The sequence below is a fragment of the Equus asinus genome, chromosome 21 (assembly GCF_041296235.1).
Source record: "Equus asinus isolate D_3611 breed Donkey chromosome 21, EquAss-T2T_v2, whole genome shotgun sequence".
NCBI classification, from domain to species: Eukaryota; Metazoa; Chordata; class Mammalia; order Perissodactyla; family Equidae; genus Equus; species Equus asinus.
This window is the reverse complement of record NC_091810.1, coordinates 11,253,848-11,281,075: the sequence shown is the minus strand read 5'-3', so window position 1 is coordinate 11,281,075 and position 27,228 is coordinate 11,253,848. Positions and strand designations below refer to the sequence as shown.

Sequence of the window (27,228 nt, the reverse complement as noted above, 5' to 3'; positions counted from 1 at the left end):
GGCTGAGAAAGATTGGCCCTAAACTAACGTCTGTGCCCATCTTCCTCTATTTTGTATGTGGGACGCCTGCCACAACACTGCTTGATGAGCAGCAAGTAGGTCCATGCTGAGATCCCAACCCACAAATCCCCAGCCACCAAAGTGGAGCGTGTGAATGTAACCACTGTGCCACTGGGCCGGCCCAAGTCCCCTTTCTTTCAACCAGCCCCTCCGTGTGGTTCTTTACTGATGGAGCAACCCAACCTTCCTGCCTGAAGGGGCTGAGTTCCAGTGGCCCTGATTTCACTGGCTTGTGCAGTCTTGCATTCACTTTTATTACAAGACATAGAAATACCCAGAGAATCTCCTGGGCCCCAAACATAATCTTTCCTCTCCTTACTTTGGAGAAGCAAACCTATTTCCCCTTGAGAAACAAGATCTATCACCTCAGCCTACGGAAACCCCCTTCTTTGCCTATGGACTCAGAGGCATGAAGAGCTCCTAACGGCCAGGTGGCGGTCTCAACTTCCGGTCCCATGGAACCACTATTGTGGCCCCTGTCGGAAGCATTTCCCCCTGAGGAACATGGTGGCTGACTGGCAGTGCCTGATGCTATAGGGATGGGGAATAAAAGCTTTACAAATGTGCTCCTGGGCCTCAGGGAGCCACTCCCATTCCACCCTGGATTCCTGGACCAGGGATTCTGGCTGTGGAAAAAGCAGCACCATCTTTCTGTCGCTGGTTTGAAGCATATACCAGAAGCTGTAGGACAACAAGCTCCCAGCTGGTCCCACAACTGAGTCTTCAATAGGCGATTCCAATAGTCTACATTAGGGGTTGACAAACTACGGCCCATGGGCCAAAAATGGCCTGTTGCCTGTTTTTGTAAATCAAGTTTTATTGACACACAGCCAGGCCCACTCATTTCCATGTTGTCACTGGCTGTTTTCATGCTACAAAAGCAGAGTTGTGTAGTTGTGATGGAGACTGTGTGGCTCATAAAGCCTAAAATATTTACCATCTGGCCCTTTACAGAAAAAGTTGGCTGACCCTTAGTCTGCAATATCGGCTGATTCTGGGTGATTACGTAGGTGGTAAATCAGTAAAAATTCCATGGGAATGAGCCCACTGCTGCATATATTTTGTGTAAAAATAAATCCCTTGGCCAGAAGAAATGTTGTTTAGGACAACACAATGATGAATAAAGCATTTTTCGTAAGTCCACAGATAGGATTGTTGGCAGAAGCCTTGCAGACAGGGAAGGCAAATCCATACCCAGAAGACACATCTGTTTCACACAGGGCAGTGAGGGACAGAGTCCAGTATAATAAATCTGTCAACAGGTGACAGGATAGTCCACACAGAGAATGGTGCCACACCCGGGTCTTAGTAACAGCCTTTGTTGTTGACAAGTTGAGTGTTTAGTAGCGGCAGTAGCCAAGTTAGCCTCAGCGAAGGAAAGTCCATGTTGTCAGGCCCACGTGTGGCTTCCTTGTATACGATCTCAGTGGGAAACAAACTGGAGTCCGCAGAAAGAGTTTGGCTGACATTCACAGAACGCATCATTGTGACCACCTGATGGCCAGGGACCCCTTCTGCAGTGGGTAACTTGGATGGGCAGCATGGGACATAAACCTGCCCACACACTCTGCCCACATACCTCTTTCTCCAACCTCTTTGCCATCAATCCTATGGTCATGTCCTTCCCAAGCCCCAAAGCTCTAGCTGCTGCCCATGAATGAGTAGAGATCCGTACCTCTGGCTGTCTCTCTATCCAATAAGGATGGGCACACGGGCTCCGTGTGGTGCTGCTGCCTCCGGGCTCTGGAAGTGCCACCAGATCATGCAGAAGGATCTGTGAATCAGGACCAAGTTTCCTCTTCCTCTAGCAACTGGTCACAGAAGAATCTCCATGAAGCCACAAATTACCTCCTCCTGGGTCAAATTTTGACCTTGTTTCCTGGAGCATACTAGGCTCTGAAGGCAACCAGAGGCACAGGGGTCATACTTGAGAAGAAATGTCACTCTCTTGCTAGGAAACTGGCTCACGTGAGGTCATTAAAGAGTTTTCAAGAGACTGAAGTTTTGTCTCTTCAGACAGAGAAAAGAAGCTGATTTCAGACTCATCCAAGTTCAATAAGATGCCCCCATTCCAATTCTCAGAGTTCCTCTTCTTTCCAACCAGAGCCCCAGCATTTGTATAGCAGATCTGTCATGGCTGTTAATTCAGTCTGTGTTGAAATTCTGCAACCCCATGATCAAATTTGGAGGCTTATTTTTCAGCTGTATCAGCCCTGTAGCTGCAAAGGAAAAGAAATGGTTTTCAGGAAGCTAACTCTTTGTGCCTTAAGCTGAGATTTTCAGCCCTAAGCTTGTTGCTATCTTCCTGGAAACCTCCCTGAGCAGTCGAAAGCAGCCAGGAAACTGCAGAATTCCTGTAGCCATCACTGCCCATAAGGCCAGTTGCAACAGCCATTTCTTTTCCCAAACATCACCTTCAGTTGGGACCTTATCCCAGGAAACCACATCCATTATCAGAAGGTGACTCAATGACCCATTTGTTGACTTATGGATTGCTTTTTCCACCTCCGGTAGAATGCAAGTGCCAAGAGAGCAGAGACTCTGTCTGTCCTTTCTACCCTGAAATAGTACTAGGTGCAAAGTAGGCATGAAATAAGTGCAGAGACCCACCAGCTGACCTACGGAGGAAAAGGAATGTATGGGCTCACATAACCCAGAGGGCATAAAGGAGCAGCTCTCGAGCACAACAAGATCCAGACACCGAGAGGCACAGGGGGCTCTCTGACTACCCTCGCGGGTCTCCACTGCTGACACCAGGAGGCAGGCTTGCTGGAGCCCGGGGGTCCTCCCTACAGGCAGTGAACTCGATTCTGTACATAAAGTTTCAGAGGGACCCTGACTGGCCCAGGTGAGCCCAAGACCCTTCCAGAGCCCACACTGAAGTGGCACATGGGGTCATGTCCAAGGCACAGGCCCACCGCCTTGGAGGCCAGGGTCAGACAGCTGCCAAGGCAGGCCTCCTGATTTATTAGAAGAAGTGAAGAGGAGGTACTGAGCACGCACAAGCATGCACACACACTAACACGCATGCACATGTACTCACATGCACGCATACATGCCTGCATACACATGTGCGCCCACACATGCATGCACGTGCAAACACACACAAAGAAACAGATATCTTTTACTCAGAAGAAAGAATTGGAAACAATTTAACTATTCATCGATTAGGGAATTGTTAGAAAATTCTAGCATGTTCTTAAAACGAATGTGATAAAGGTACATTGAGATTTAGAAAGATCTCAGAAGCATACTGTCAAGTGAAAAAAATCAAATTATAGGATAATAATATAATGTGATCCCATTTATTTTTTAAACTACAATTATATATGTATATGTATGTGCATTTAAAAAAGGTCAGGACAAAAACAGATTTCTTAAAAAAATGATTAACTCAGGGAGAGGAATACAAAAAGGCAGAGGGAGGGTTAGGAGGACATTCATTTTTTATTCTCAAACTTCTCCATTGCTTGACTGGGCACAATGAGCAGGGTTCAGGTATTGTTTCAAACATAAAATGGTTTTCCAGGCACACCGGGTGTGTCTGAGCAGCTCCTCTGGGAGCGGCCTCTCTGAACCTCTCTCTGCCTTCATGCCACCTCTCTCTGCCCTCCTGCCTCTCTCTGCCTCCCCCTCTCCTTGCCCTGTCTTCCACCATAACCCATATCCTTCAGCCAGCAGTGGCCATAACAAGGGAACAGAGGACATTTCCTCTGTCACTACCCTGACTGCAGATAGGTCTTGGTTTGCTGATCTTCCTACTGAAAACAGACAATTGGGCCTCTTCCTAGCTCTTAAAATCAACAACAATAAGAATACAGGATTGTGGTTTTTGCCTGGTGTAGCCCTGCAGGCATATGCCTGGCACCTAGGATGCACCACCATTATGACTCACTCTGCGTGGGTTCCGCCGGCTAAGTGGTGGTGGGAGCTGCGTGGGTTTGATGGCAAGGTCCTTCCTCTTCTCCAGATGGGGAGACAGCAAGGACCCAGCATAGGATGGGCAGGGCTGGGGGAAACCTCTCAGGGAGAGGGTTAATAAGCAAGGAGGACCAAAGCCGGGCCCACTGAGGGCTTGCCTTCTACCCTGGAGACAGGTGGCAATGGGTGGCCACCAGTGGGGTTTCAGCAGGAGGTCAGGTATGCATTTTCCAGAGATTCCTCAAGGGGGTGAATTTGAGTGTACACAGTGGAGGCAGGGGGTGCAGTCAGTGCAGTCCTGTTCCCTAGCTCCCATAGGGCCCTCTCTCCCACCCAGGAGCCCTCTCCAACATCCACCAGAGTGGATCTCCTCTTGACTTATCTACTTATTTACACTGTGTCCTAACCTTCCTCCCTTCCCACCTGAGCCGGGATAGACATATAGGACCAAACCAGGAGGACGTCGAGGCATCTAGAGGCCCCAGGGGAGGACATCCGTCACTGCCACCTGCCCAGTATCCTTCCCTCTTCGTCTGCACCAGCCCTGACTTTCCTTGGAGAACCCCCTTCCCCACCCGTAGCCATGGTTCAAGTGCAACTGACCCTCAGCTCCTTCCATCCTCTTGGTCAGAGACTGGTTCGAGGATAGGTACAAGACCTCAACTCACCCCCAGGAATGCCTCTCAGTCGGTCGTGGAGGAGAGCTCTCCGCCTGCCCTGTCGGGAGCCTGGAGCAGCCGATAGCCCACTCGGCCATGACCTGGGAAAGGATGAGCAGAGCCGAGCTGTGGGAGGAGACAAATGAGCAAGGTCTTCTGAGCACCAGAGCATCTTTGCAGCCTGAAGCCTGATAAGATCTACCCTTGGACTTTAAGTAACTCAGGCCAATATAAAATAACTCTCTTTCTTCTTAAGTAGTTTTGATTTGGGTTTCTGTTGATAGCCACCAAATGTGTCTGATTGATAACATTCTAAAGTGGTTGCCCTGGACCAGGCTCTTGAAACTTGACATTCCAGAAAGTCTGAATCAGTCCATGTGGTCCTGATGATGCCCCAGTCTTCCTAGATCACTTATAAAAGGAGGAGAGATGCTTGGGCCCCCAACAGTCAAAGGTTTGGGTGGGATTTCCAGGCATCCCAAGGACGCCATGCAGGGATTGGCTGTCAGCCACCTGGGAGCAAGTTTCCAGGGACCAGGCCATAGTGGAGAAGGAAAGAGGCAGCAGAGTGGAAGGAAAGGAGGAATAGCTTGCCTGGGTTCTTGACCCAACAGAAGACCGCACAGCCCTGAGCTGGGCAGAACCTCAGCACACAGGACATCCAGCTGAGCAGATGCTCCTCTCACCACTGCGCTTTCTGAGCCTCCTGGGGGCCTGGAGACCAGCATTTCTTCCCAACCCCCTTCGTTGTTAGATGACAAAAGTTGGGCTCAAAGAAGAGATAGGACTTCCCAAGCCACACAGTAGGTCAGCATCCGAGTTGGGGCTAGAACCTGGGTCCCAACCTGATACCTCTCCCGCACCCCACAATTGCAGCCAGTCCCCCACCCGCTGCCCTTCCAGGCGAGCTGGGGACCTTCCTTCCTGTCTCTGCAAACACTCCCACTCCTGTTCCCTGGTCCCTGGAGGTGAAAGGCTCACTTTTCCCGTTATCACACCATAGAGCCAAATGCCCACAGCAACACCTCTGTGCCACCCAGGACCAACCTGGGGTTCAGGCAGGCAGTGTCACACTTGACCTGAGTGCTTCCTCTCACTCTCCCCAGGCTTGGCACCCAGGACCCAGCACAAGGTCTGGGGGACACGAGGCTGCAGACTGCAGACAGACACAGCGCGCAGGCAAGGACCCTGCGTCGGCCAGCTTTTGCTGCACAGTAAACCACTCAAAGTGAGTGACTTGAAACAACCACCGTTTATTTAGCTCATGAGTTTTTAGGCGAGCAATTTGGGCTGGGCTGAGCCGGTAGGTCTTTGGTCTGGGCTGGGCTCGGCTGGCCTTCGCTGGGCTTGCTCACTCGTCTGCAGCAGCAACCCGGTGTCGCTATGCTCCGCCTGTCTCTCCTTCAGCAGGCTGGCCCGGCGGCTTCTCTCAGCAGCCGGGCAGCTCCAGGAGCCACAGTGGGAATGTGCAGGACCCTTGAGACCCAGGCTGGGAACCAGAACACTGTCACTTCTGCCACTTTCTCCTGGCCAAAGCAGGCCGCAGGCCCGTCCAGGGTCAGGGCAATGGACTCTGCCCGGAGGGAGGGGCTGCATCGCATCGCAATGGGGCAAGAGTATGGGGAAGGGAAGAACTGTGGATATTTTTGCAAGTAATCTACCATAAATTCTAAATATTTGGTGAGCGTCAAGGACATGCTCTCTATAAAGCGGTTACGTCATGACTTTGAAAAAACTGTTTTCAGTTTCATTTTGCACAAAAACAAGACTGAGGGCCAGATCCTGAGCAGGGCTGCCAACTCGAGCCCTCTGCAAGACACAGCTAATGAATGTTTTTGAGCAAAAAATGAATGAAAATGCTTCCCAGTTTACAAGATGCTTGGAGGCTTCTGGTACCAGCAATTTGGCAGACTGCAAACCTGGAAATCCCCCTGCTGCAAACACGGCAACAGAAGAGAAAATATAACAAATTTTCCTTTAAAAGACGCTTCTGGTAGAAAATGGGGGGCTGGGGAGAGTGCCAAGATCTAGAGACTAAAAGCAAAGTGAAATCCAGCGCAGAAACAATGGAGGAGAGGGGCAGACCTGGAGGCTGTGGCAGGAGAGGCTGGTGTGGGGGCGAGGTGGTGTCAGAGGAGCAGGGGCTCAGATTCCGACGCTCTGACAGAGGCAGGAGTAAAAGCCCTGAGCAGATATGGGGTTGAAACTGAGACCCCTTGGAGGGAAGAGACTGAATATACAAACACACAGCAGTCACACCATATACAAAGACAGAACTCAGACCCACAATCTGCAGCGACCAGCCCAGGAAACCAAACAAGAACCCCTAGAGTAACCAGCCCCAAATAGCCAGGACTTGATTAATAACTCACAGATTCCCTAATTTTGTCTCCGCTTCCAACTTTGGACCAACCAGAGAAAGCCAAATGTGCACCCCTAACCAGTCAGGAGGATTCCTCATCCGGTTGGCCACCTCTGGTTGCCCTGGCCCGCAGGGCCCACCTGAGCCTTCCCCTCCTCCCACAAGGAAGCTTTCCCACTGCTCTGCCTGCCTTTGCGTCTCTGCCAAAACCTGAGTGACCACAGCTGACTTCCCTGCTGCCGAAAACTCTGAATAAATAGCTTTTGTTTCTTCTCATGCAGTTGGTCTTCATTCATTTCCACAGAGAAAAAAACCCTCCAAAACCCTGGACCACTTCTAGATATTTATCTCCAAATACGTGACCAAAATAACTCCATTCCAGCAATGTAAGTGTTGACATTAGAAACAACTAGTAACATACTTATTCTGAATAAGCCAAAGGAAAACCACAGGATTATCTGAATAGACGTAGAATAAGTACTTTCGTATGACTGAACGCCCAGTCTCAACAAGATGCGCAACAAGAGAAATAAAATGGAACTCCTTAGTGTGACACGAAGCACATATGAAAAATCCACTACAAAGTCACGATTACTGATGAAACACTAGAACCGTGTGTGAGAGTCAGAGACACAAGGACACCCACTATCACCACCTCTATTCAACTCTGTACGAAGTCGTAGCTTCTGAAGTAAGACAAGAAAAAGAAATTAAGTGTATAAGGATTGGAAAGGAAGAAATGAAAGTTTTCATTACTCACAAAATGTGAGATCATTACACTGAAAGCCCTAGGGGACCTGCAAACAGCCGGACGCGACAGAACAGGGGTCGAGCAAAGCGGCTGGATGTGACGCGAAGCACAGAGACAGACTGGGTCTCTAGACCACGGCAACCAGCAAGCAGAAAGTTTAATTTTAAAAAGACACCAATAACAATACTTTTATAGGATTTGGAAGGAATCTAACAAAAGATGTGCATAATCTTTGTGGGGAAAATTATAAGACTTTATCGAAAAACATAAAAGAAGATCAAAGGAAATTAGACAGATATGCCATGTGCTTGGGTGAGAGGACTCAATGTCATAAAAATGACAACTCTCCCAAATTGACCTATAAATTTACTTTAATCTCAATTAAATCCCAATAGGGAATTTTATAGGACCTGACAAACTAATCCTGAAATTTATGTGGAGGAGCAAAGCACTAAGAACAGTATGACACTTCTGAACAGAAAGGTGGGGGAGCCCTCCAGACGGTTATTAAGATCGCCCACAAACCTCTAGTAACTACACAGTGAGATGTTGGTGCCGTAAGAGAAATGCCCAAAGGGACAGACTAGAGAGCACGGACACAGAAGGAAAGAGCCAGCACTGCCGATCAGCGGGGAGAGGTGACAGAAAACAAAAATGGTTATCCCTGCAGAAAAAAATAATGAAATCCTTAATTCAAGTCATACAACATACAAAAAAAATACCTTACAGAATTAAATGCTAAAGAAAAAGGAAAGACTTGTAGAAAATATAGGAAAATACCTTTATGACTTCTGGTGGGAAAAGACTTGTTGAATAAGAAACAAAATCACAGAATACAAAGGAAAAGATTGAGAACTCTGTGTACATTAAAATTTAAAGCTTCTGTAAGACAAAAGAGACAATAAACAAAATTAAAAAACCAAGCTACAAACTGGGAAAGATATTTGCTATGCACATAACTGACAAAAGATCATTATTCAGAAGATGTAAAGAACTGCTACAAATCAGAAAGAAAATGCCAAACAACCCAACAAAAGGATGGGCAAAAGATATAAGCAAGTAATTCACAGAAGAGGGAAGTGGGATGGCCATCTAACACACCGAAAGAGGCATATCAACGGTAACCGAGGAGATGGATACGTAACAGTGTTTCCTTTCATTCAATACATATTTATTGAGCTCCTACTGGGGACCATGCATTTTTCTGACATTTAAAAGTCAGAAAAAGTCTGGAAACATCAAGTGTTGGTGGTAACTTAGAGAAATTGGAACTCTCTTACACTGCAAATAAGTGTATAAATGTTTCCTGCCCTTTGGGCAAATCTAAGCAAAATTACTGATACCCTTACCCCATGACCCAGCAATTCCACCCGTAAATCTCACACGTGTAGGAAGACGTGCACGAAAATTGTCATTGCAGTTGTGTTTATTATAGACAAAATGAGGACAACCTAAACATCCGCCAAGCAGATAATGGAGCATGAACTGTGGTCTGTTCATTCAACAGAATACTAGGCAGCACTTAAAATTCAAGAGCCATGGTTAAATCTAAAACATGTGTTTAGCAAAAGAAAGCAAGCTGCAGAATTTTATGTATAGTACGGCATCATTCATGAAATTTTAAAACATGCATGACAGGACTACATATTATTTAGAGATGCAAGAATGTGTGCAGTAAAAGAATAAAGACATGCTTGACCTGAGAAGCAGCCAGTCGAGGATAGTGGTTTCTGCTAGGAAGGAGGGAGAGAGGGCAGGACGGGGAACTGACGCTCAGGGCGCTTGAACTATGTTGGTAAAGTGTTACTTCTTTAAATCACTCACACACACACATACAACCCTGAAACACACAGAGAAGCGGAATGATGACAAACTGTGCGTTGTTTACATGAGTGTTTGCCATTTTATTCTCAACGTTTTTCTGTGTGCTTGAAATGTTTATAATCAAAACATTGTAAGTCACTTGTGAGTGCCTGTGAGACCCAGTGGGTGAAGTGCCAGCATGCTGGGGTGGCGGATCTGAGAGTGGGCGCCCGTCCCTCCTGTGCTGGCAGCACCACACCCAGGGCTGTGCTCCTCAAGCTGCCTCCACGAGAGCTCGTCCGCCATCGCTGGGACAAAGGCGGGCAGGAGACTGTATCACCAAAGTCTATCAGACACTGGATTTTCCTTACTGCAGGATTTCTCAGAGTCTTTAACAAGCTCATATAGATTGTGATTCTCCAAGAACAGGGAGAATTTTCCAAACCTTTTGACAGCAAACACATTTCTTCCAGAACACAGTGTGGAAAACACCAGTCCATGATGAACACATTCTCACATTTTCCAAACACCCAGCCCTCGGGCCTTCTCTGTGCTAGGATCCAGAACCCTGCAATTCACAAAGCTGTCAGGTCTCCATCCTGTCCCTTCACAATCTTGACTTGTTTATTCCCAGCAAATGCAAATCCATCAGCAGGTAAACGACTAAGCAAACTGTTAGTCCATCCAGACAATGGAATACCAGTCAGCAACCAAAAGGCATGAACTGCCAGTACGTGCAACACATGGATGAATCTCAACATAATGAGTGCTCGGCCAGTGGCCTAGTGGTTAAGTTCGGCATGCTCTGTTTCAGTGGCCCCGGTTCAGTTCCCGGTCACAGACCTACACTACTTGTCTGTCAGTGGCCATGCTGTGGCGGCGACTCACACACAAAAAGAGGAAGATTGGCATGGATGTTAGCTCAGGGCAAATCTTCCTCAGCAAAAAAAAAAAAAAAAAAAAAAAGATGCCAAGTGAAATAACCTGACAAAAAGGAGTACATATTGCCTTGTTCCATTTTAGATAAAACTTTAGAAAACTCACACTGATCTATACTATCCAAAAACAGATCGATGGTTGCCTGTGGTTAGGGAGAGGATGACAAAATGACAGACGGGCATAGGGAAACTTTGCAGGTGATGGATATGCTTCTTATCTTGATGGGAATGATAGTTCACAGGTATTTATTATGTCAAATATCGAATTGCACACTTTAATTATGTGCAGTTCATTGTATGGCAATCATACTTCCAAAACCTGTTCTTAAATGGGTTGGTTAATTTGGGGCCTGGCCAGCGTTTCCCATGGTTTGGAGACGCAGGAGACCAATTTGTCTAAACTTCCCCATTCCCTAGGATGGCGCCTTCCTTATCTTAGTGGCTCAATGGAGAGTTGTTGAATGAAAGAATGGATAGACAAAAGAATACGTGAATAAATAGGTTAATGGATTAGCCAAGACCTGGATGGGAAACAGCAGACCGAGTCTCAGCTGAGGACCAGACGGGCCAGGGTCGAGGGTGGGTGCAGGCGTTCTGGGGCCGAGATCTGCCCTGCAGAACAGCAGCTCAGGAGGGAGTGAGGTCTGGCTGGGAGAAGGCGGCCAGGAGGAGGAGGAGCACAGACCTCACCGCCCTGCCCTCAGCAAAACCGGGCACTGGGCCGAGCCATAAGACGGATGCAAAGCTGAGACTGGACGGAGCCTGGGCAGTGGGACCCGGTCACGGCCATGCAGTGCGCACCTGTTACGGACTGAATGTTTGTGTCCCCCCAGAATTCCTATGTGGAAGACCTAACTCCCAATGCGATGGGATCAGGAGCTGGGCCTTTGGGAGGCGATTGCAGCGGGACGAGGCATGAGATAGGGCCCCCACGATGGGATTAGTGTCCTCAGAAGAGAAGACACTAGAGAGCCTACTTTTCTCTCTCCTCACCATGTGAGGACACAGCAATAAGGTGGCTTCCTGCAATCCAGGAAGAGAATTCTCACCAGAAGCTGAATTTTCAGGGCCAGCCCCGTGGCCAGCTATTTAAGTTTGCGTGCTACACTTCAGCGGCAGCCTGGGGTTCGCCGGTTCAGATCCTGGGCGTGGAATGACGTACCGCTCATCAAGCCATGTTGTGGTGGTGTCCCACATAGAAGAACTAGAATGACTTGCAACAAAGATCACAGCTATGTACTGGGGGGCTTTGGGGAGAGAAAAGAAGAGGAAGCTTGGCAATAGATGTTACCTCAGGGCCAGTCTTAGAAAAACAGGAAACTGAACTTTTCACACCTTGATCTTGGACTTCCAGCCTCAGATCTGTGAGAAATAAATGTCTGTCATTTGAAGTCACTCGGTCTACGGCATTTTGTTATGGGGCCCAAGCAGGCTAATACAGCACCTGATGATTCTACCTGCCCAACATCCTTCCGGTAACAGCTCCCTGATCTCTTGAGGAAATGACTCCCTACTTTCATTTCGCGTAGTATAAAAGAGGCTGAGGTCCCTCCCCGGCCCTGTCCCCACTCCCCCTGGGTTTGGTGAGCTGGTAGAGTGGAGGCTGTGGCCATGGGAACCCAAAGTGAGGTGAGCCTGCCTGAGAAGGAAGCCAATGCAGAGGCAAGGAGAGAGGAGGAGGCGGAGAGCCACTTCTGATGGCTCCACGTGCCAGGCTGGGCCAAACACACCCGAGCAGGACTCTCAAGACTTTTCAGCTGCATATGCCAACCAAGTCTGCTCTTTGCTTAATTGAAGTCCGATTTCTTCCCGTTGCAGCCAGAGGAGTCCTGGCTGACACAGGAGCCTTGAGCCAGAACAAGACAATGAGGCAGCGTCGAGTGACCATGGAGCAGCAAGGCTGTTGCCTGTACAGCTTCTCACCTGCATTTGCTCCCTGTTTGGAAAGTCCAACCCCTGATTCTTAATAAGGGACTGGTTCTCCTGACCTTGGACTCCACGAAGGGGAAGATCACGGTCCCCATTTCAGAGATGAGAAGGTTAAGACCCAAGAAACAACACATGTTCAGGCTTAGAGATGTAAACAGCCTCGCTCCCATGCCCGATGGCAAATGCCCTCTAGGAAGCCTCTCCACGGCCTTCTCTGCCGAGGCGTGTCCTGCAGGCGTGCCTCCTGCACCCTGTCAGCACCTCCCTCTTTGACTCTGTGAACCCTCCCTCTGCCCTTCCTGTCAGTGCTCAGGAGTGTGCTCAGACTCCACAGCTCCCACATGGAAGCCTCAGAGGGCCATGGAGCCTTTATCCTAGACCCTTCCCAGGCCTCCAGATGCTAACTGGTACCCAGACCCCAAACCCCACCTGTCTCAGAGGTGGGTCCCAGCCCACACAGGTAGGCAGAATCCAGATGGCTTATTCACTGTACATGGAGGACGGTGGGCTCCCTCCAGGGTCAGGCCCCAGACCCACAGACTCGGGCAGGCCTGAAGAGCAGCCAGTGTGCATCTGTCTTGGACCCTTATCCAGGTCGGTGCAGACAAGACTAAACCAGCTGTGAGGCTGCTGGTGGCAGATTTAGTCTTTCCTAGTGGACTGAGTCCTCGGGGAATTAAGTGCAGGATGTATTTAATAAAGTCATTATTCTGCCACCCAGCTGTGTAGGATGGGAAGATGACAGGGAGAAGCAGGGGGCTTGTGCTGGGAGGTCTCCAGAGCAGGGACAGAAAACTGAGCCAGCTAATTGCCAGAGCCACAGACTCTATCACCCTCCAAATGGAACAGAGCCCAGGCCTGTGGCAGGGGGTTTCAGAGCACAGGACTCATTAAATGGAGCAGGTACAGAGAGTGAAGTTCTGGGAGGCAGGCCTTTCCTGACTCTCATGGCTCAACACAGCTCAATTCCTATTCTGACATCCAAAAAGGTCTCTCTAGCTTGAAAAGAAATGGGGAGAAGGGACACTCCCCGTGATAAAGAATGCATGGCTGTAGCACCCCCTTTCTCTCCTTCCAACTTGCTGCCGCTTAGCCACCATTGTTGGGAAACCAAACTGATTACACAACTGTACATAATGTAAGAGTCAGAACTCACTCAGAGAGGTGGCAGCAGTGAAAATGGCTGAGTAAGGACCTCCAACATTTCTCTTCTTCATAAAAGCAATGAGAATGCGGGCAGAAATGGTCAGAATCAACATTTCAGAACTGGAAATCAGCCAAAGGCACGCAGCAATCGGAAGCACGTTTAATCAGGAAAAAGGCTGAATCTCAGTAGAACGATAAGCAGTGTGGCATTTGACTCATCCTTGTGCATCCCTCCCTCCCCACAGCTCCATGGTACCTTGAAAGCCAATAACCCACCATCATGGTAAAATCAGCAGCCCGGCAGCCATGGAGGGGCAGAATGGGCTGGGAGCTCCTTTAGAGACCCATTCCCAGAGAATCGTCTTTATCTGGCCTACCCACAGTTCCCTGGAAGACCCTACTGTCTTTATTTGAACTGACTCACTGCTCACCCAGTGCAAACAACCTGTCTCCTAGAGTTTATTGTCGACAACCACCACAGGCAACTGTTGAACATTGTGGATGCCTGAGCAGGGGTTAACAGTTGGGGCAAACAGTAGGTTAACCAAAAAAGCTTCAAAGGGAGAGCTGGGGAATGAGATGTGTGTAGGAACACCGAACCAACAGAGAACTGGGAATCTAGAAGGCCATGCAGGTGAGTAAGATGGCGTGTAAGCTCAGGCCTGTGCACTTGCTCAGAAAAGACCTGAGGAGGCCCTAAGTTCTCACCTCTGGCTAACTTAGAGGATCTTCGCAAGCAGGAAGTGAAGGCTCAGATGGAGCTGTAAACTACCTGAAGGTCGTCCACAACACACACAGAGCCCCTCAGCAGAGAGTGAGAGACGTACTGGTTCCAGGAATTTAGGAAATCTCTGGCCAAACATTAGCTGACCATTAAGCTAACAAAACAGAGAATTCAGTGACCACACGACAAAGAATACAAACATTAGCAAATTCATTGAGAAGAAGTCACAAACAACAACAATTTTTTAAAAGCCACAAAAACGAACTGTGGTGGGAGGAAAATATGATTTCCAGAGATGCCATATTATTTAATTTTAAATGTCTAATAATTCTAATTTTAAAATATTATTAGAAATATTATTAGAAATGTTAATTCTAATTTTAAAATATTATTGGAAATATCCCTGAGGAAGCCCAACATTGGGCTTATCTGACAAAGTCTTTAATTAAACTCTTCTAAACATGCTCTAAGAAATAAAGGAAGCCATGTCTAAAGAACTAAATGAGACTACGAGGATAAAGTCTCACCAAATAGAGAATATCAGTAAAAAGACAGAAAAAAATAATCAACTGGAAATTCAAATGACAATGGAAATGAAAAATTCACTAAAGGGGCTCCAGAGCAGACTTGAACAGTTAGAGGAAAGAAACCTGCAAAACTGAAGATAGGTCAGTTGAGATTAGTTTGAGGAACAGAAGGAAAAAAGGATGAAGGGAAAGCCCTAGAGACCTTGGGGACGCTATCAGGCATATCAGCAGGAAGAAGCGGGAAGAGAGGAGAGAGAAAGGAGCAGAAAGAATATTTGAAGAAAAAAATGACTTGAAAACTTCCCAAATCTGATTTAAAACATTAACCTACACATCTAAGAAGCTCAACAAACTCCAAGGGATAAAGTGAAAAGATCTACACCTAAACACATCATAATCAAACTGTCAAAAGTTAAAGACAAAGAAACTCTTTAAAGCAAGAATAAAGAAGCAAATCACGTGTACAAGGGGTCCTCAATAATATTAACAGCCCATCAAAAACCAGGGACACCAGAGGGCAGTGGGATGACATATTCAAAGTGTGAAAAGAAAAATATTTCAACCAAGAATTCTATATCCAACCCAATTACCTTCAAAAACGAAGGAGAAATTAAGATATTCCCAGTTGGCAAAAACACAGACTTCATTGCCTTACAAGAATACTAAAGGGGCTCCTTCAGGCTGAAATGAAAGGACAGGAAGTTGAGTCCACATGAAGACATAAAGTGCCAGTAAAGGTAACTGCATGGTTAAATATACATGACACTTAAATGTATTTTTTTTTTATTTTTAAAAATTGGCACCTGGGCTAACAACGGTTGCCAATCTTCCTTTTTTTTTTTTTAAGGATTGGCACCTGGGCTAACAACTGTTGCCAATCTTTTTTTTTTTTTTTTCTGCTTTATCTCCCCAAACACCAACCCCCCCCACACACACACACAGTTGTATATCTTAGTTGCAGGTCCTTCTAGTTGTGGGATGTGGGACGCCACCTCAACGTGGCCTGACGAGTGGTACCGTGTCCGCACCCAGGATCCCAACCCTGGGCCGCGCAGCGGAGCGCACGAACTTAACCACTCGGCCACGGAGCCGGCCCTAAATGCATTTTTTTATTTGTAATTCTTTTTTCTCTTACCTGATTTAAAAGACAATGCATAAAGCAATAATTATAAAACGATGTGTTGATGGGAACAAAGTGTATAAGAAATCATTTGTATAACAGAAACGGCACAGAGGAGGGGAGCGAATGCAGCTATATCGGAGCAAATTCTTTGTATACTATTGAAATGAAGTTGGTATTAATCCAAACTAGATTGTTGTAAATTAACATATTGTGTTCTCTAAACCAACCACTAAGAAAATAATTCGAAAAATATATAGTAAAAGAAACAACAAAGGAATTAAAATGACATACTAAAAAATAACACAAATGAAGGCATTAATGGAGGAACAGAGGAATAAAAAAAAGATATATATAAAACAAAGAGGCAAATGGCAGAAATAAATCCTGCTTTATCAGTAATTACATTAAATGTCTATGGATTAAACACTCCAATTAAAAGATTGGCAGAATGAATTTTTTAAAAAACATGTTTCAACTATATGTGATCTATGAGAGACACGCTTTAAATGAAAAGACACAAACAGGTTGAAAGTAAAAGAATCAAGACCCTTATCTCATATCATATACAAAAATTAATCAAAATAGACAAGACCTAAATGTAGGAACTAAAACTATATAACCATTCAAAGAAAACATAGGGATAAATCTTCGTGGCCTGGCCTTAGGCAGTGGTTTCTTGACACCTAAGGCACAAGCAACCAAAGAAAATAGACGAATTGGACTTCATCAAAATTAAAAGTGTTTGCTTGGAAGGAAGGAAGTGAAAGACAACCCACAAAACTGGAAAAAAATTTGCAAATCATATATCTGATTAGAGCTTAGTATACAGAATATAAAAAGAACTGTTACGATTCAGCAATAAAAAGACTAATGGCCCAATTAAAAATGAGCAAAGGATTTGAACAGACATTTCTTCAAAAGAGATATACACCAGGAAGTTTTCTCCTCGGATCTCACGGCATTTGGGCGTGTGGCCCACCGGCCGCGCAGGTGCACGGGAGGCTGGGAAAAAATGTTCCTCTTTTTAGCTCCTACTGTAGACCACCAAGAAGGTAACTGAGAATGGGTGTTGAGTGGGCCAATGTATAAGGAAACCCTACCCAGTTTTCCACCTGAGTGTCTTTTTTACTACTCACACAGAATACTTCACTTCCGTCACCAAGTGTGTGGGGGTCTTCTCCACACCAAGCAATTCTCTACAACACTAGCTGAGTGTCCTACAATTCAACTCAATTCTGACACTGTCTACCTGGAGATAGCATCGGACCCCACAGGTTAGGGGCTCAGTCCCGCGAGACTGCCCCACCTCCTTCAATGCCAGTCACAAGTCCAGGCTGTCATCTGTGCTTCTGCCAACCCACTTGTCTTTGTGCCAACCAGCTCTAGAGGGCACAACCTTTCCTTGGGTTCGATTAACTTGCTAAGGTGGGTCAGAGAACTCAGGGAAACACTCACTGACACTATCAGTGGAATTAAGGATGTGATAAAGATACAGATGAACAGCCGGGTGGAGAGATACATAGGGTGAGCTCTGGGAGGCTCCTGAGCACAGGAGCCGCTGTCCCCGTGGAGCTGGGGTGCGTCACCCTCCTGGTGCGGATGTGTTCACCCACCTGGGAGCTCCCCAAACCCCATACTATTGGGGTTTCATGGAGGCTTCCTCACATAGGCACCATCAATTATTAACTCCATTTCCAGCCCCTCTCTGCTCTCTGGAGGATGGGGCGTGGGACAGAAAGTTCCAAGCTTCTAATCATGGCTTGGTCTTTCTGGAGACCAGCCCCCATCCAGGAGCCTGCTCAGAGTCACCTCGATGGAGCAAAAGATGCTCCTCGTGTTCTTATCACTTAGGAACTCACAAGGGGTTTAGGAGCATTGTGCCAGGAGCCAGGGGTGGAGCCATTATATATGCTCTTCTATTAGCTCATATTATCTCCAGCCAACTTAGAGTGTCTGTCTGCAAACATAACTAAAAGCCTAAAAGAATAGCCACCAAAATGTCCACAGGGCTTCTTTCTTTCTTTTTTTTTTTTTTTTTTTTGAGGAAGACCGGCCCTGAGCTAACATCCGTGTCCACCTTCTTCTACTTTATATGTGGGATGCATACCACAGCATGGCTTTTGCCAAGCGGTGCCATGTCCGCACCCAGGGTCTGAACCGGTGAACCCCGGGCCGCTGAGAAGTGGAGCATGCGAACTTAACCGCTGCGCCACCGGGCCAGCCCCCACAGGACTTATTTCTAAGCACTGACTTTTATCTTTTTGTGCTCTCTGTCTTTTCTAAAAGTAACTTGGATGCCATATGGTATCTGCTGGCTTCTTATATATAGATAAGTGACTTGAACACTTATTCTAAGTTCTACGGAAATCCATAGCCCCATCAACACTACTACCAAGGTGTCTGTAATTACTGAGGGGCTTACATTCTTGTGCTCGCCTCTGGGCCCAAATTACTGCTTCCCCTGAATGAGTTCCATTTTTTAATTTTCTCTCTCCCCCTGCATATTGTCCCTATCCTGGAGCAGAGGACGGACCTAGCCCTTTCCACAATTTCCACATCGCATATATGCACAAACATACAAATACACATGCTGCTCACTGAGGCATGCCTGGACTGTGCATTTTATCGAATTGTAGGGAGATGGAGGGTGACCCTCTATATCACAGCAACGCAATCAACATCACATTAAATATCGACAGCCCTCTTCCGAAACAGAGACATGGAGGATGGACGATGGTCACTGTCTCCATCTTGGTCAACTCTGACCATATACATCCTGGTATCTGTCTCAGGCCTTGACCACCCACACTGCCTCTTGACCCAACAAGTGCCCACCTGACTTCACTCACTGCAGCAAGGGTTGAGACAACTTTCTGACTCAGACCCTAGGACAGATACCATAACGGTTGACCGTATAGGCTGGTCCTCATAGGGAAAATCCAGACATACCCCAGCTGGCCAAATGGGCACCAGCTCTCTGCTGGCTACTGTCTCCTTCCCAGGAAACCAGTGAGAGACCCTTTGAGTAGCGAAACCAATGTCCTCAACCCCACGGTCAATAAGTTTGGGAAATAGTCAATGACACCATTTGCCCAAGGGCTAAAGCCACCAAAAAGTCAAGCACAAAGTGCAACAGCAAAACGTCCACACACAATGCGATGCTTGCCATCTGCCCAGATGTCTTCATCCTTCTTAGGAGACTGAGGCTCAAAGTTCTGCCCTGACAGCTAGAGATGCCCGTGATCCTCGCTTTCTGAAATGTGGACCCTGATTCTGTTCTTCTGGGCATGGCAAATCCAGTAGAATTTTGGTCAAAATCCAAGGTTGGCCCAAGAATTCAGGGACAGGTCAATATTAACATTAACAGTATCACGTCAGTAATAGCCACCAAAATGTCCATAGGCCTTATTTCTAAGCATTGACTTTATCTTTCTGTGCTGTCTTTTCTAAAAGTAACTAAAGTTCTAAAAGTAACATCACATCAATTCAAAGAATAGAAAATCCATGTGATCATCTAGACGAAGGGCTGGCAAACTTGTTTTTTTAAAGGCTCAGGTGATAAATACCTCAGGCTTTAAAAGCCACATACAACCTTTATTGAATATTTTGCTTTCATTTTGCTCTGTCTTGTTTTTTTTAACGGGCCTTTAAAAGCATAAGGATCATTTTTAGCTCACAAGTGGCTGTATAAAAACTGGCCGCACAGATTTGGTCCTTGGGCCACAGTTTGCTGACCTCTGCTGTAGACAGATGTTCAAAAGGCATTTATGAAAATCCAATATCCATTCCTAACAAAACTGTTGACAAGCTAGAAACAAACAAAAATCCTCCATAGCGTGAGAAAACGCACCTAACTTAAATTAAAAGCAAAAGTCATTCTTCATGTTGAAACACTATCAGAGGCACTTCTTCTGTCTTCAGAAATAAGACAAGGATATCTGTTATTATTAATATTATTGTAAATTACTCTGGAAGTTCTAGTGTGCAATAACGGTTAGACTAGACCAGACCAAGCTAGAGCAGTCCAGACCAGATCAGACCAGACAAAACCAGACCACTCGAGACCAGTCTGGATCAGGCCAGACCACTCCAGAGTAGACCAGACTAGATCAGACAAGACCAGACCAGACCATTCCAGACCAGACCAGTCCAGACCAGAGTAGACCAGACTAGAGCCCTCTAGACTCAGCCCTCAGGGCCTGTGCTGGGGTGCAGGGTTCCAGGCCAGGTCAAACCCTGAAAATGGCTTACTCAAGAGGTCAGAACCTGCAGTCCAAAGGTCACAGAGGAATTCATCCCACAGTTTTGTTTCATTTGGCCACATAATGCTGTCATCATCATCATCAACGTCATCATTCTTGAACTATTGCTAATACTTAGAAAAATTAGATGTGACCCAAAAATCTAGATTTCCAGATTCTCAATAAATAAGAAGGCCTGGCAACAGCGAGCCCACATTCCCCATCAGCCTCAGCTGGGCTCAGCTGCCCCTGGATGGGCCACGCTCTCCATTTCAGCACAGCTGGCTGCTCCTGGCTGTCCTGGATGGAACCTCCCACTGCACGTGGTCCTCCCGGCCCCTGTGAGATGGTGCTTCCTGCTGAAATCAAAAGACGAATGGGGCTCCCGCTCCCTCTGCTTTTGTCTGCTCATCACTTCAACCCCCTCTGGGAGACACTGCCTTTCCCACTTCGAGGTGTAGACCAATGCAGGTGGAAAATAACGAGACAAGTGCGAAAGTGCACATCGTGGGGGAGAAGCGTGAGCAGAATTCAGGACCAGCGGCACCCAGGGCAGGCCCAGGGCGCTACATTCCATGTGCCTCTGCCTGGCCGGGCCTTGGGAATGCCCTCACCCACCTCAAAGACACAAGACCAAGGTCATCTGCACCGCAGGGGTGTGCCCATGTGTCCAGTCCTTCATGCTCAGAACTGCTAGTTCTCTGCCTCTCGCAGGGCAGGGCTAGGAGCTGGCGAGTGTGTCGGATGCAACAGAGCTCTCACCGACCAGCGCGCCCAGCGCGATTCTTACAGAAAGACCGTGTCCGGCCAGCTGTCCCTTCATCAAATGCTTCCTGCCGGTCCTCCCACAGAGCCAAGCCTGTTTTCTCCAACAAATGGCCCTGCCTGCTCACCGAGGACTCAGAGCTGGTGGGGACGCAGGAGCCCTCCCCCCTGCCGTGGACGGTTGGCTTGCTATGTGTGCATCAGGGCTTTGCTGTGGGGACAGGGTGCCAGGCCCAGCCTGGCTCCAGCCCAAGCCTCCGATCCCCTGCACCCATCCCAGCCAAAGCCCCTCACGGGACCCACTGACAGTCGTCCTTGTTCCTTAAGTTTGTGAACTGTCACCTCAGCCCACCGCCTTCAGTGTCACCCCCACCTGTTACGCAGCCACAGGGAACGCCTCCCTGCATGTCTATCTCGTCACCTCTCAACCTTGTTGACACAAGAATCTCATCTAATCCTGACGACAGCCTTCGAGGACAGGCACTACCGTTATCCCTTGAGCAGAAGCGAAAACTGAGCCTGAGAGAAGAGGTGAGTCTCCCCAGCTCCCAGCCAAGAAGGGCCTGGCGGGGGCTGCTTCTTGAGCCCAGGCAACGCTGCCCCACGGGCGCAGGGTGCCCGGCCCGCCCTTGTCCTCAGGAGCTCAGGAGTGGTCCACGCCCTCCAGCACCGCCCCCACACTGGCGACCAGTGGAAACAGGAGGGCCACACGTGTGATTCTAAACCTTCTGGTGGCCACATTTTTAAAAAGTACAAAGACACAGGTGAAATTACTTTTCACAATGTATTTGATTTTACTGTATATATTTAAAATATCGTCACGTCAATATGTAATTGATGGAAAAATTATTAATGAGAGGTTTTACATTTTCTTGTCCCAAGTCTTCGAATCACAGCGTGTACTGGACACTGACAGCACATCTCACTTCCAGCTGGCTGCACTTGGGTGCTTGGCTCCCCGTGGCCAGGCCCCCAGAGCCCCCACGTGCACTGCGCTGGAGGCAGGGGCTGGTGGCTACGGGAGGGCTGCTCCCGCCTGGATACAGCGGGTGCTCCCTGACTATGGTTCTCCCTCTTTCCCTTTCTGCGGCCCTTCCAAGCTTCCCGATTGTAAGAACTAATTATTCTGAGGCTGCAAGGCTGGGTTCGGAGAGACCGGTGCCTTTGATCTGCGCCCCTCTCCGGGTTTCAAGGGGTACCTTCCACAGGCACAGATATTTGCACACAATGAGCTGCGCTGGGCCTGATTTTAAGCTTCTACCACCCGCTTTCTGCTGACATGATGGGAGCTGTTCCTTTTTCTTAAAGAAGCAGTACAGATTTCTTTGTTCTGAATACTTGGAACTACGTGGGCACTGTTCGGTTTTCTGGTTTTCTTTTTGCAAAAGGACAGGGGTGATCTCCTAGGGGTGGGGAGCGTGGAACCACTGTGGGAGTGACCAAGAATCTGGGCCACTGCTGGTTTGTAAGTGAGGTAGCCAGGGCAGAGCCGGGGGTGGGCCTGGGGGGAGCCACCACAGCTGGCTGGCCGGCCTGGGGTTGGGCCGGCTTTGTAGGTGAGGGAGCCTCCCTACACACAAATGCCCACCCCGGTGCTGCTTCGAGCCCCGGACGAGGAATTCAGTATCAGGGACCGAAGCCCCGGAAGCAGCAAGGCCTCATGGGAGCTGAGCTCGGGGGGGGGGGGCCCCCCTTTCCTGCAGGCAGGAGGAGGGGGGCGCGCTCGCCTGCTCACACAGGGTCATTGCCAACTGCTCCCCACATGTGTGCGGCAGCCACATGCCACTGTCAGAGCTGTTTGCTCTCACTCCCTGTTTACTGACCAAGAGTCTTAGCTTGACCAAACCAAAGTCTAGTTAGGCTCCTGAAAACTTCTCTGAGACCTCTCCGTGCATTTCCTGGTCAAATCGAGTGTTAGCAAGAACCCTGCTGAGTCAGTTTCACCAGAACCCATCCTCCCCCACCCCGCCCCCAGCATCTGCTCACTTGGACATCTGATTGGTTCCTCTCCTCGGCCCCCAGGTGGTGTCTGATCACCCCTGCCTGCCTCTAGAAAGAATCCTGTGAGGTCAGTTCAGCCGGGACCTCCCCGCCCCTCATGTTTCTGCCTAGAGATTGTCCATCCACTGCCCCCACCTGCCCCTGGGCTGTGACTCCCCTGGCTCAGGATGAACTTGGAGTTGAGCCCAATCACTCTCCCCCACTGTCAAATGCCACTGCAGTGGTCCCCATGATGCGGACTCAGTGAGTCAAGGAGTCAAAAGAAAGATTTCTTGGACTCTCAAGGTCTGGCAGTAGGGCTCTTTTATTTAGAGAATAGCATGGGGACAGGACCCATGGGCAGTGAAGAGCTGCTGCAAACATGGGTTGAGCGTAGGGCTAAATTTAAGGCATAGGCATGTGAGTTATCTCTTTACAAGACAAAGGAAAGAATATGTAAAAAAAGTGGTTAAAATGGTATCAGTGCAGGTGGGTTCTGGTTATTGGGTGGTCCTATAACTTTAGAAAAGAATCAGATTGGATTAAGTCAGGATGGCCTATGCTTCCCCATTAAGAGTTTCTAGAGATAAGGTCATCCCCCCTTCTTCCTGGTGCAGAGAGGGAGACACCCCCACAGATGGAGATTTCCTCTACAAATGTAAATGTCTCTTAACAAAGGACAAGGAAACTCTACCTTTCAGAGTCTCTTTCCTGTCTGCAGTTTTCAAAAGTAACCAGCCCAAAATAATCCTCATCACCCACGCCTATCACAAGGGACTAGATACAGTCTGTTTGACCGTCTTTAACAAGTGTCATTGAATATTCCTCTTTAACACTCCCTCAATACTTCCTAAAGGATAATGGCCCTGAAACCCTAACTTCGGGGCGTGGTAGTCATTGTTTGCTGACATCTATGAACATAAAGGCATCACTACTGAGATAGAAGACGTTCATCCACATCCACCTAAACCATCCTGGCTACCTGAGAAGCACACATGGCAAGGATGCTGCAAACCACCACTCGCGTCAAAGCCCGGGAGCCTGAGCTGGGAGGAGGGGCCCCAGGGGCTGTCGGGCATGGAGCCCCACCCCACTCCTGTCTGAGGATGAGGCCTCACCTGCCCTCCCCTCCCAGCTCTGGCCTTGCCCTACCCCAGCACCTTCCCAGTCTCAGCCCCTCTCAGATTCGAAACTCCTAACCTGGCTTCTCTTTTGCTGTCTTCTCCCTTCCCGGCCCAGCTCTATTCCAGGGCTTCCTGGAAGCAGAGGCTGAGGAGGGATTCAGGTGAACATAACTTTTGAGGGAGAGCTCGTAGAAGAAAGCAATGCTGAACCTCTTAATCTCAGATTCATGTGCCCGATGCACAGTAAACCAATCACTGAGCTATCATGCTTGGAGATGGAGAAAGCTTTATTCGAATTGGCCAAAACAAGAAGGCGGGAGGATAGGTTCTCTCAAATCCACCTTAACAAGAGAAGAAAGCAGAGCTAAGGGCTTGGCAGGAGGAGTTTCAGAGAAACAAAGCGGGTAATCTCTCACTCCAGAGAAGCCCTTGGGCAGCCTGACTTCTGGGCATCAACGGCAGCTGGGGGCTGGTCATCTGGCGATCACAACCTCCCAGAAGGCATTCTCTTTTTTCTGCAAAACAAATCCTCACAGCCGTTCAGTCACCCTCAGGTTAAACAAGAACACTTACTGAATATCTACAGTACCCTCAGGTACCTGGCTTCCAAAGGAAGTGAGGGATGCAGGATAGTGCAGAGCAGGGGGTGAGGGTGCATGCCAGCAGGGCTGGATGACCATGGAGCTCTGGGGTGGGTCTCAGCACAGAGCTGTTCCTACCCTGAGGGCCAGCATTCTGCACCCCAGCATGGTCAGTCCTTGGTTGTGGGACTGTGTACAGGCAACATAACCCCTCCCCTGGCAAGCGGCTGCCATTGGGCTGAGGGCCGTTCTCCTGAAAGAGGGGCTGCTCTGAGTTATCAGCCACCTCACAGCAGCTAACCCCTTAAGCTGCCTCATCACCGGCCCCTGCCTGGTCCCCTGCACCAGCTGACCCCACCAAGCCCCTGGTTTGATTCCCCCCACCCTCACAGAATCCAAACATGACCTTGGTGCCAGGAGTCCTCTGAATACCTGCTGGACTCCAGGCCTGATGCACCATCCACTGGACACTAGCCTCCACCTCCTACTGAGGCGGGGCAGGCCGGAGACAAGGTCCAGACAGACAGGAGGACTCAGGCCAGGCGGGTGCAGGGCACAGTCTCCAGCCAGGCCTGGAGAGCCCCGCCTGCCCCAGACTGGGCAGCAGCCACTGTGACTGCCCCACAACTCAGCGCTTAAGTATCTGACCCGTCGGCACTGGGAACCGGCAAGTCAGCCGAAAGCCAGGTGCTGAAGATGGAGAAGCTGTCGGAGATCTAGCGAGCAGTCTTTGCCCCTGAGAGTTGCCAAGGGCAGAGAGGAAAAGAGACACCCACCGAGGATGGTCCAGCCTTGTCTGACCTGCGCCTGGACGGACAAGTTACAAGCTGAGTGGAACTGAGGCCGCGTGGCGGAGACTGTGGCCCACCGTGCATCCCGAGGGAGAGCCCTCCTCGCACCTGGCCCTGTCTGTGGCCGGAACAAAGCCAGGCACGGCACTGTGGCAGGCCGGGAGACCACACGCAAGACGTGAGACTGACATCTAAATAAGAAGAAAATGAAAGAGAAGTCAACATTCCGTCAGGCAGTGACTGAACTAGTTGCATTTCATGACAAAAAGGTACTTACTTTATGCATAGGTGTTTGTATTTCTTTCAGCATTCTTCTATATTACAGCTTAAGTTGAATTGCTAAAAAAAGTCATAAGGACTAGATTAGTGTCATTTTGATTGCAAGCGACAGAATCTCTGCTTGAAGTTACTCTGGCAAAAGGAAAGTTATTAGATTGAGGACATTGCACTCAGTGAAACGAGCCAGATACAAAGGACAAATCTGTGTGATTCCACTTCTGTGGGGTCCCTAGGGTCATCCAACTCCTAGAGACAGAAAGTAGGACGGGGCTGCCCAGGCTGGGGGAGGGGGGAGTTGGTGTTTCAGGCGACACAGCTGCAGTTTGGGAAGATGGAAAACCTCTGGAGATGCATGGTGCTGACGGCCGCACAGCAACGTGGATGCGCTCAATGCCACTGAGTCAGACACTTAAAAATGGCTAAGATGGTCAATTCTATGTCGTGTGTTTTCCCAAAATTTTTAAAAATTAAAAAATAAATTTAAAAAAAGGCTGATTATTAGAAAGATTCAGGTGTCTCATAAAAAATAGGGGTGGGGAAACACCAGGAACCAGGGGACACTGCCACTGGGACCCCCCCTGCCTGCTCCCATCCGCACCCCTCTCTGATGGGTGGGCCCCTTCTTCGCTGCAGGCCAGCTTGTCCTTCACTGTGAGCAGATGGCTACCCACAGCTCTGCCGTTCCCGCTGCATCCCCGTTCACAGCCTCCCCAGGACGCTCTCTGAGGGGCTGGGAGACGCCTCCTTCATAGCCACAGGGAAGGTAAGTGACGGGTGGAGAGCGCTAAGGATGACAGTGACAAAACCATTCAAGTCTCGTGAGAACAGCCACCCAACTAGGACACAAGGCTTCGCGTGTCCTTCAGTCTTGCTCCATAGTGTAAGCCGACTCAAGTTTTTGGAAGGAAGGACGGTGGCATGCCCGTCCGGCAAGCTCCCACTGCGGGGCTGCTGATCCTCACGGCAGGCCGAGCCACACTCTGTGCAGATCCGAAGTCCACCAGCCCTGAGGGGCTGAGTCTGGAGTGCTGGTGCCACAGTGGGGCCAGCCACACTTTGCTGTGCAGGCCTCTCCTCTCCAGAGCCACCAAGCAAGTCTATCAGCAGGTGTGTCGCCTCACCTTCCCCAGTGGGGACAGCAAGGCCACTGCGAGGGTTGAAACTGGGGCGTGACCTCACCTGGCATGGTGCCTGGCTCCGTGGAGGGCTGTGCCTTGTGCCCGCGCTGTTGTTAGTGACTGGCATGCCCACTTGTGCCATGGCAACCTGCCTGCTAGAATAGAAGCCTTGGATCTGTCTGGTTCATATCCTGCTGCCTCTGTGAGCTTAATAAAGAACTGACATGGGGCTGGCCCGGTGGCGCAGCGGTTAGGTGCACACGTTCCACTTCGGCGGCCCGGGGTTCGCCGGTTTGGATCCCGGGTGCAGACATGGCACCACGTGGCAAGCCATGCTGTGGCAGGTGTCCCACATATAAAGTAGAGGAAGATGGGCATGGATGTTAGCTCAAGGCCAGTCTTCCTC

The 27,228-nt window shown here is 48.8% G+C and overlaps 1 long non-coding RNA gene across 1 annotated transcript; it reads right to left on the bottom strand.

The window, feature by feature from the left end:
* On the bottom strand, positions 1 to 27,008 carry LOC123279554 (uncharacterized). The gene is made up of 5 exons (XR_006517667.2): positions 26,884 to 27,008; positions 25,703 to 25,764; positions 25,411 to 25,616; positions 4,650 to 4,766; positions 1 to 2,279 (listed from the first exon to the last, which is right to left on the bottom strand). It is a non-coding gene; the product is annotated as an uncharacterized lncRNA (long non-coding RNA).
* Positions 27,009 to 27,228: the final 220 nt, after the last annotated feature.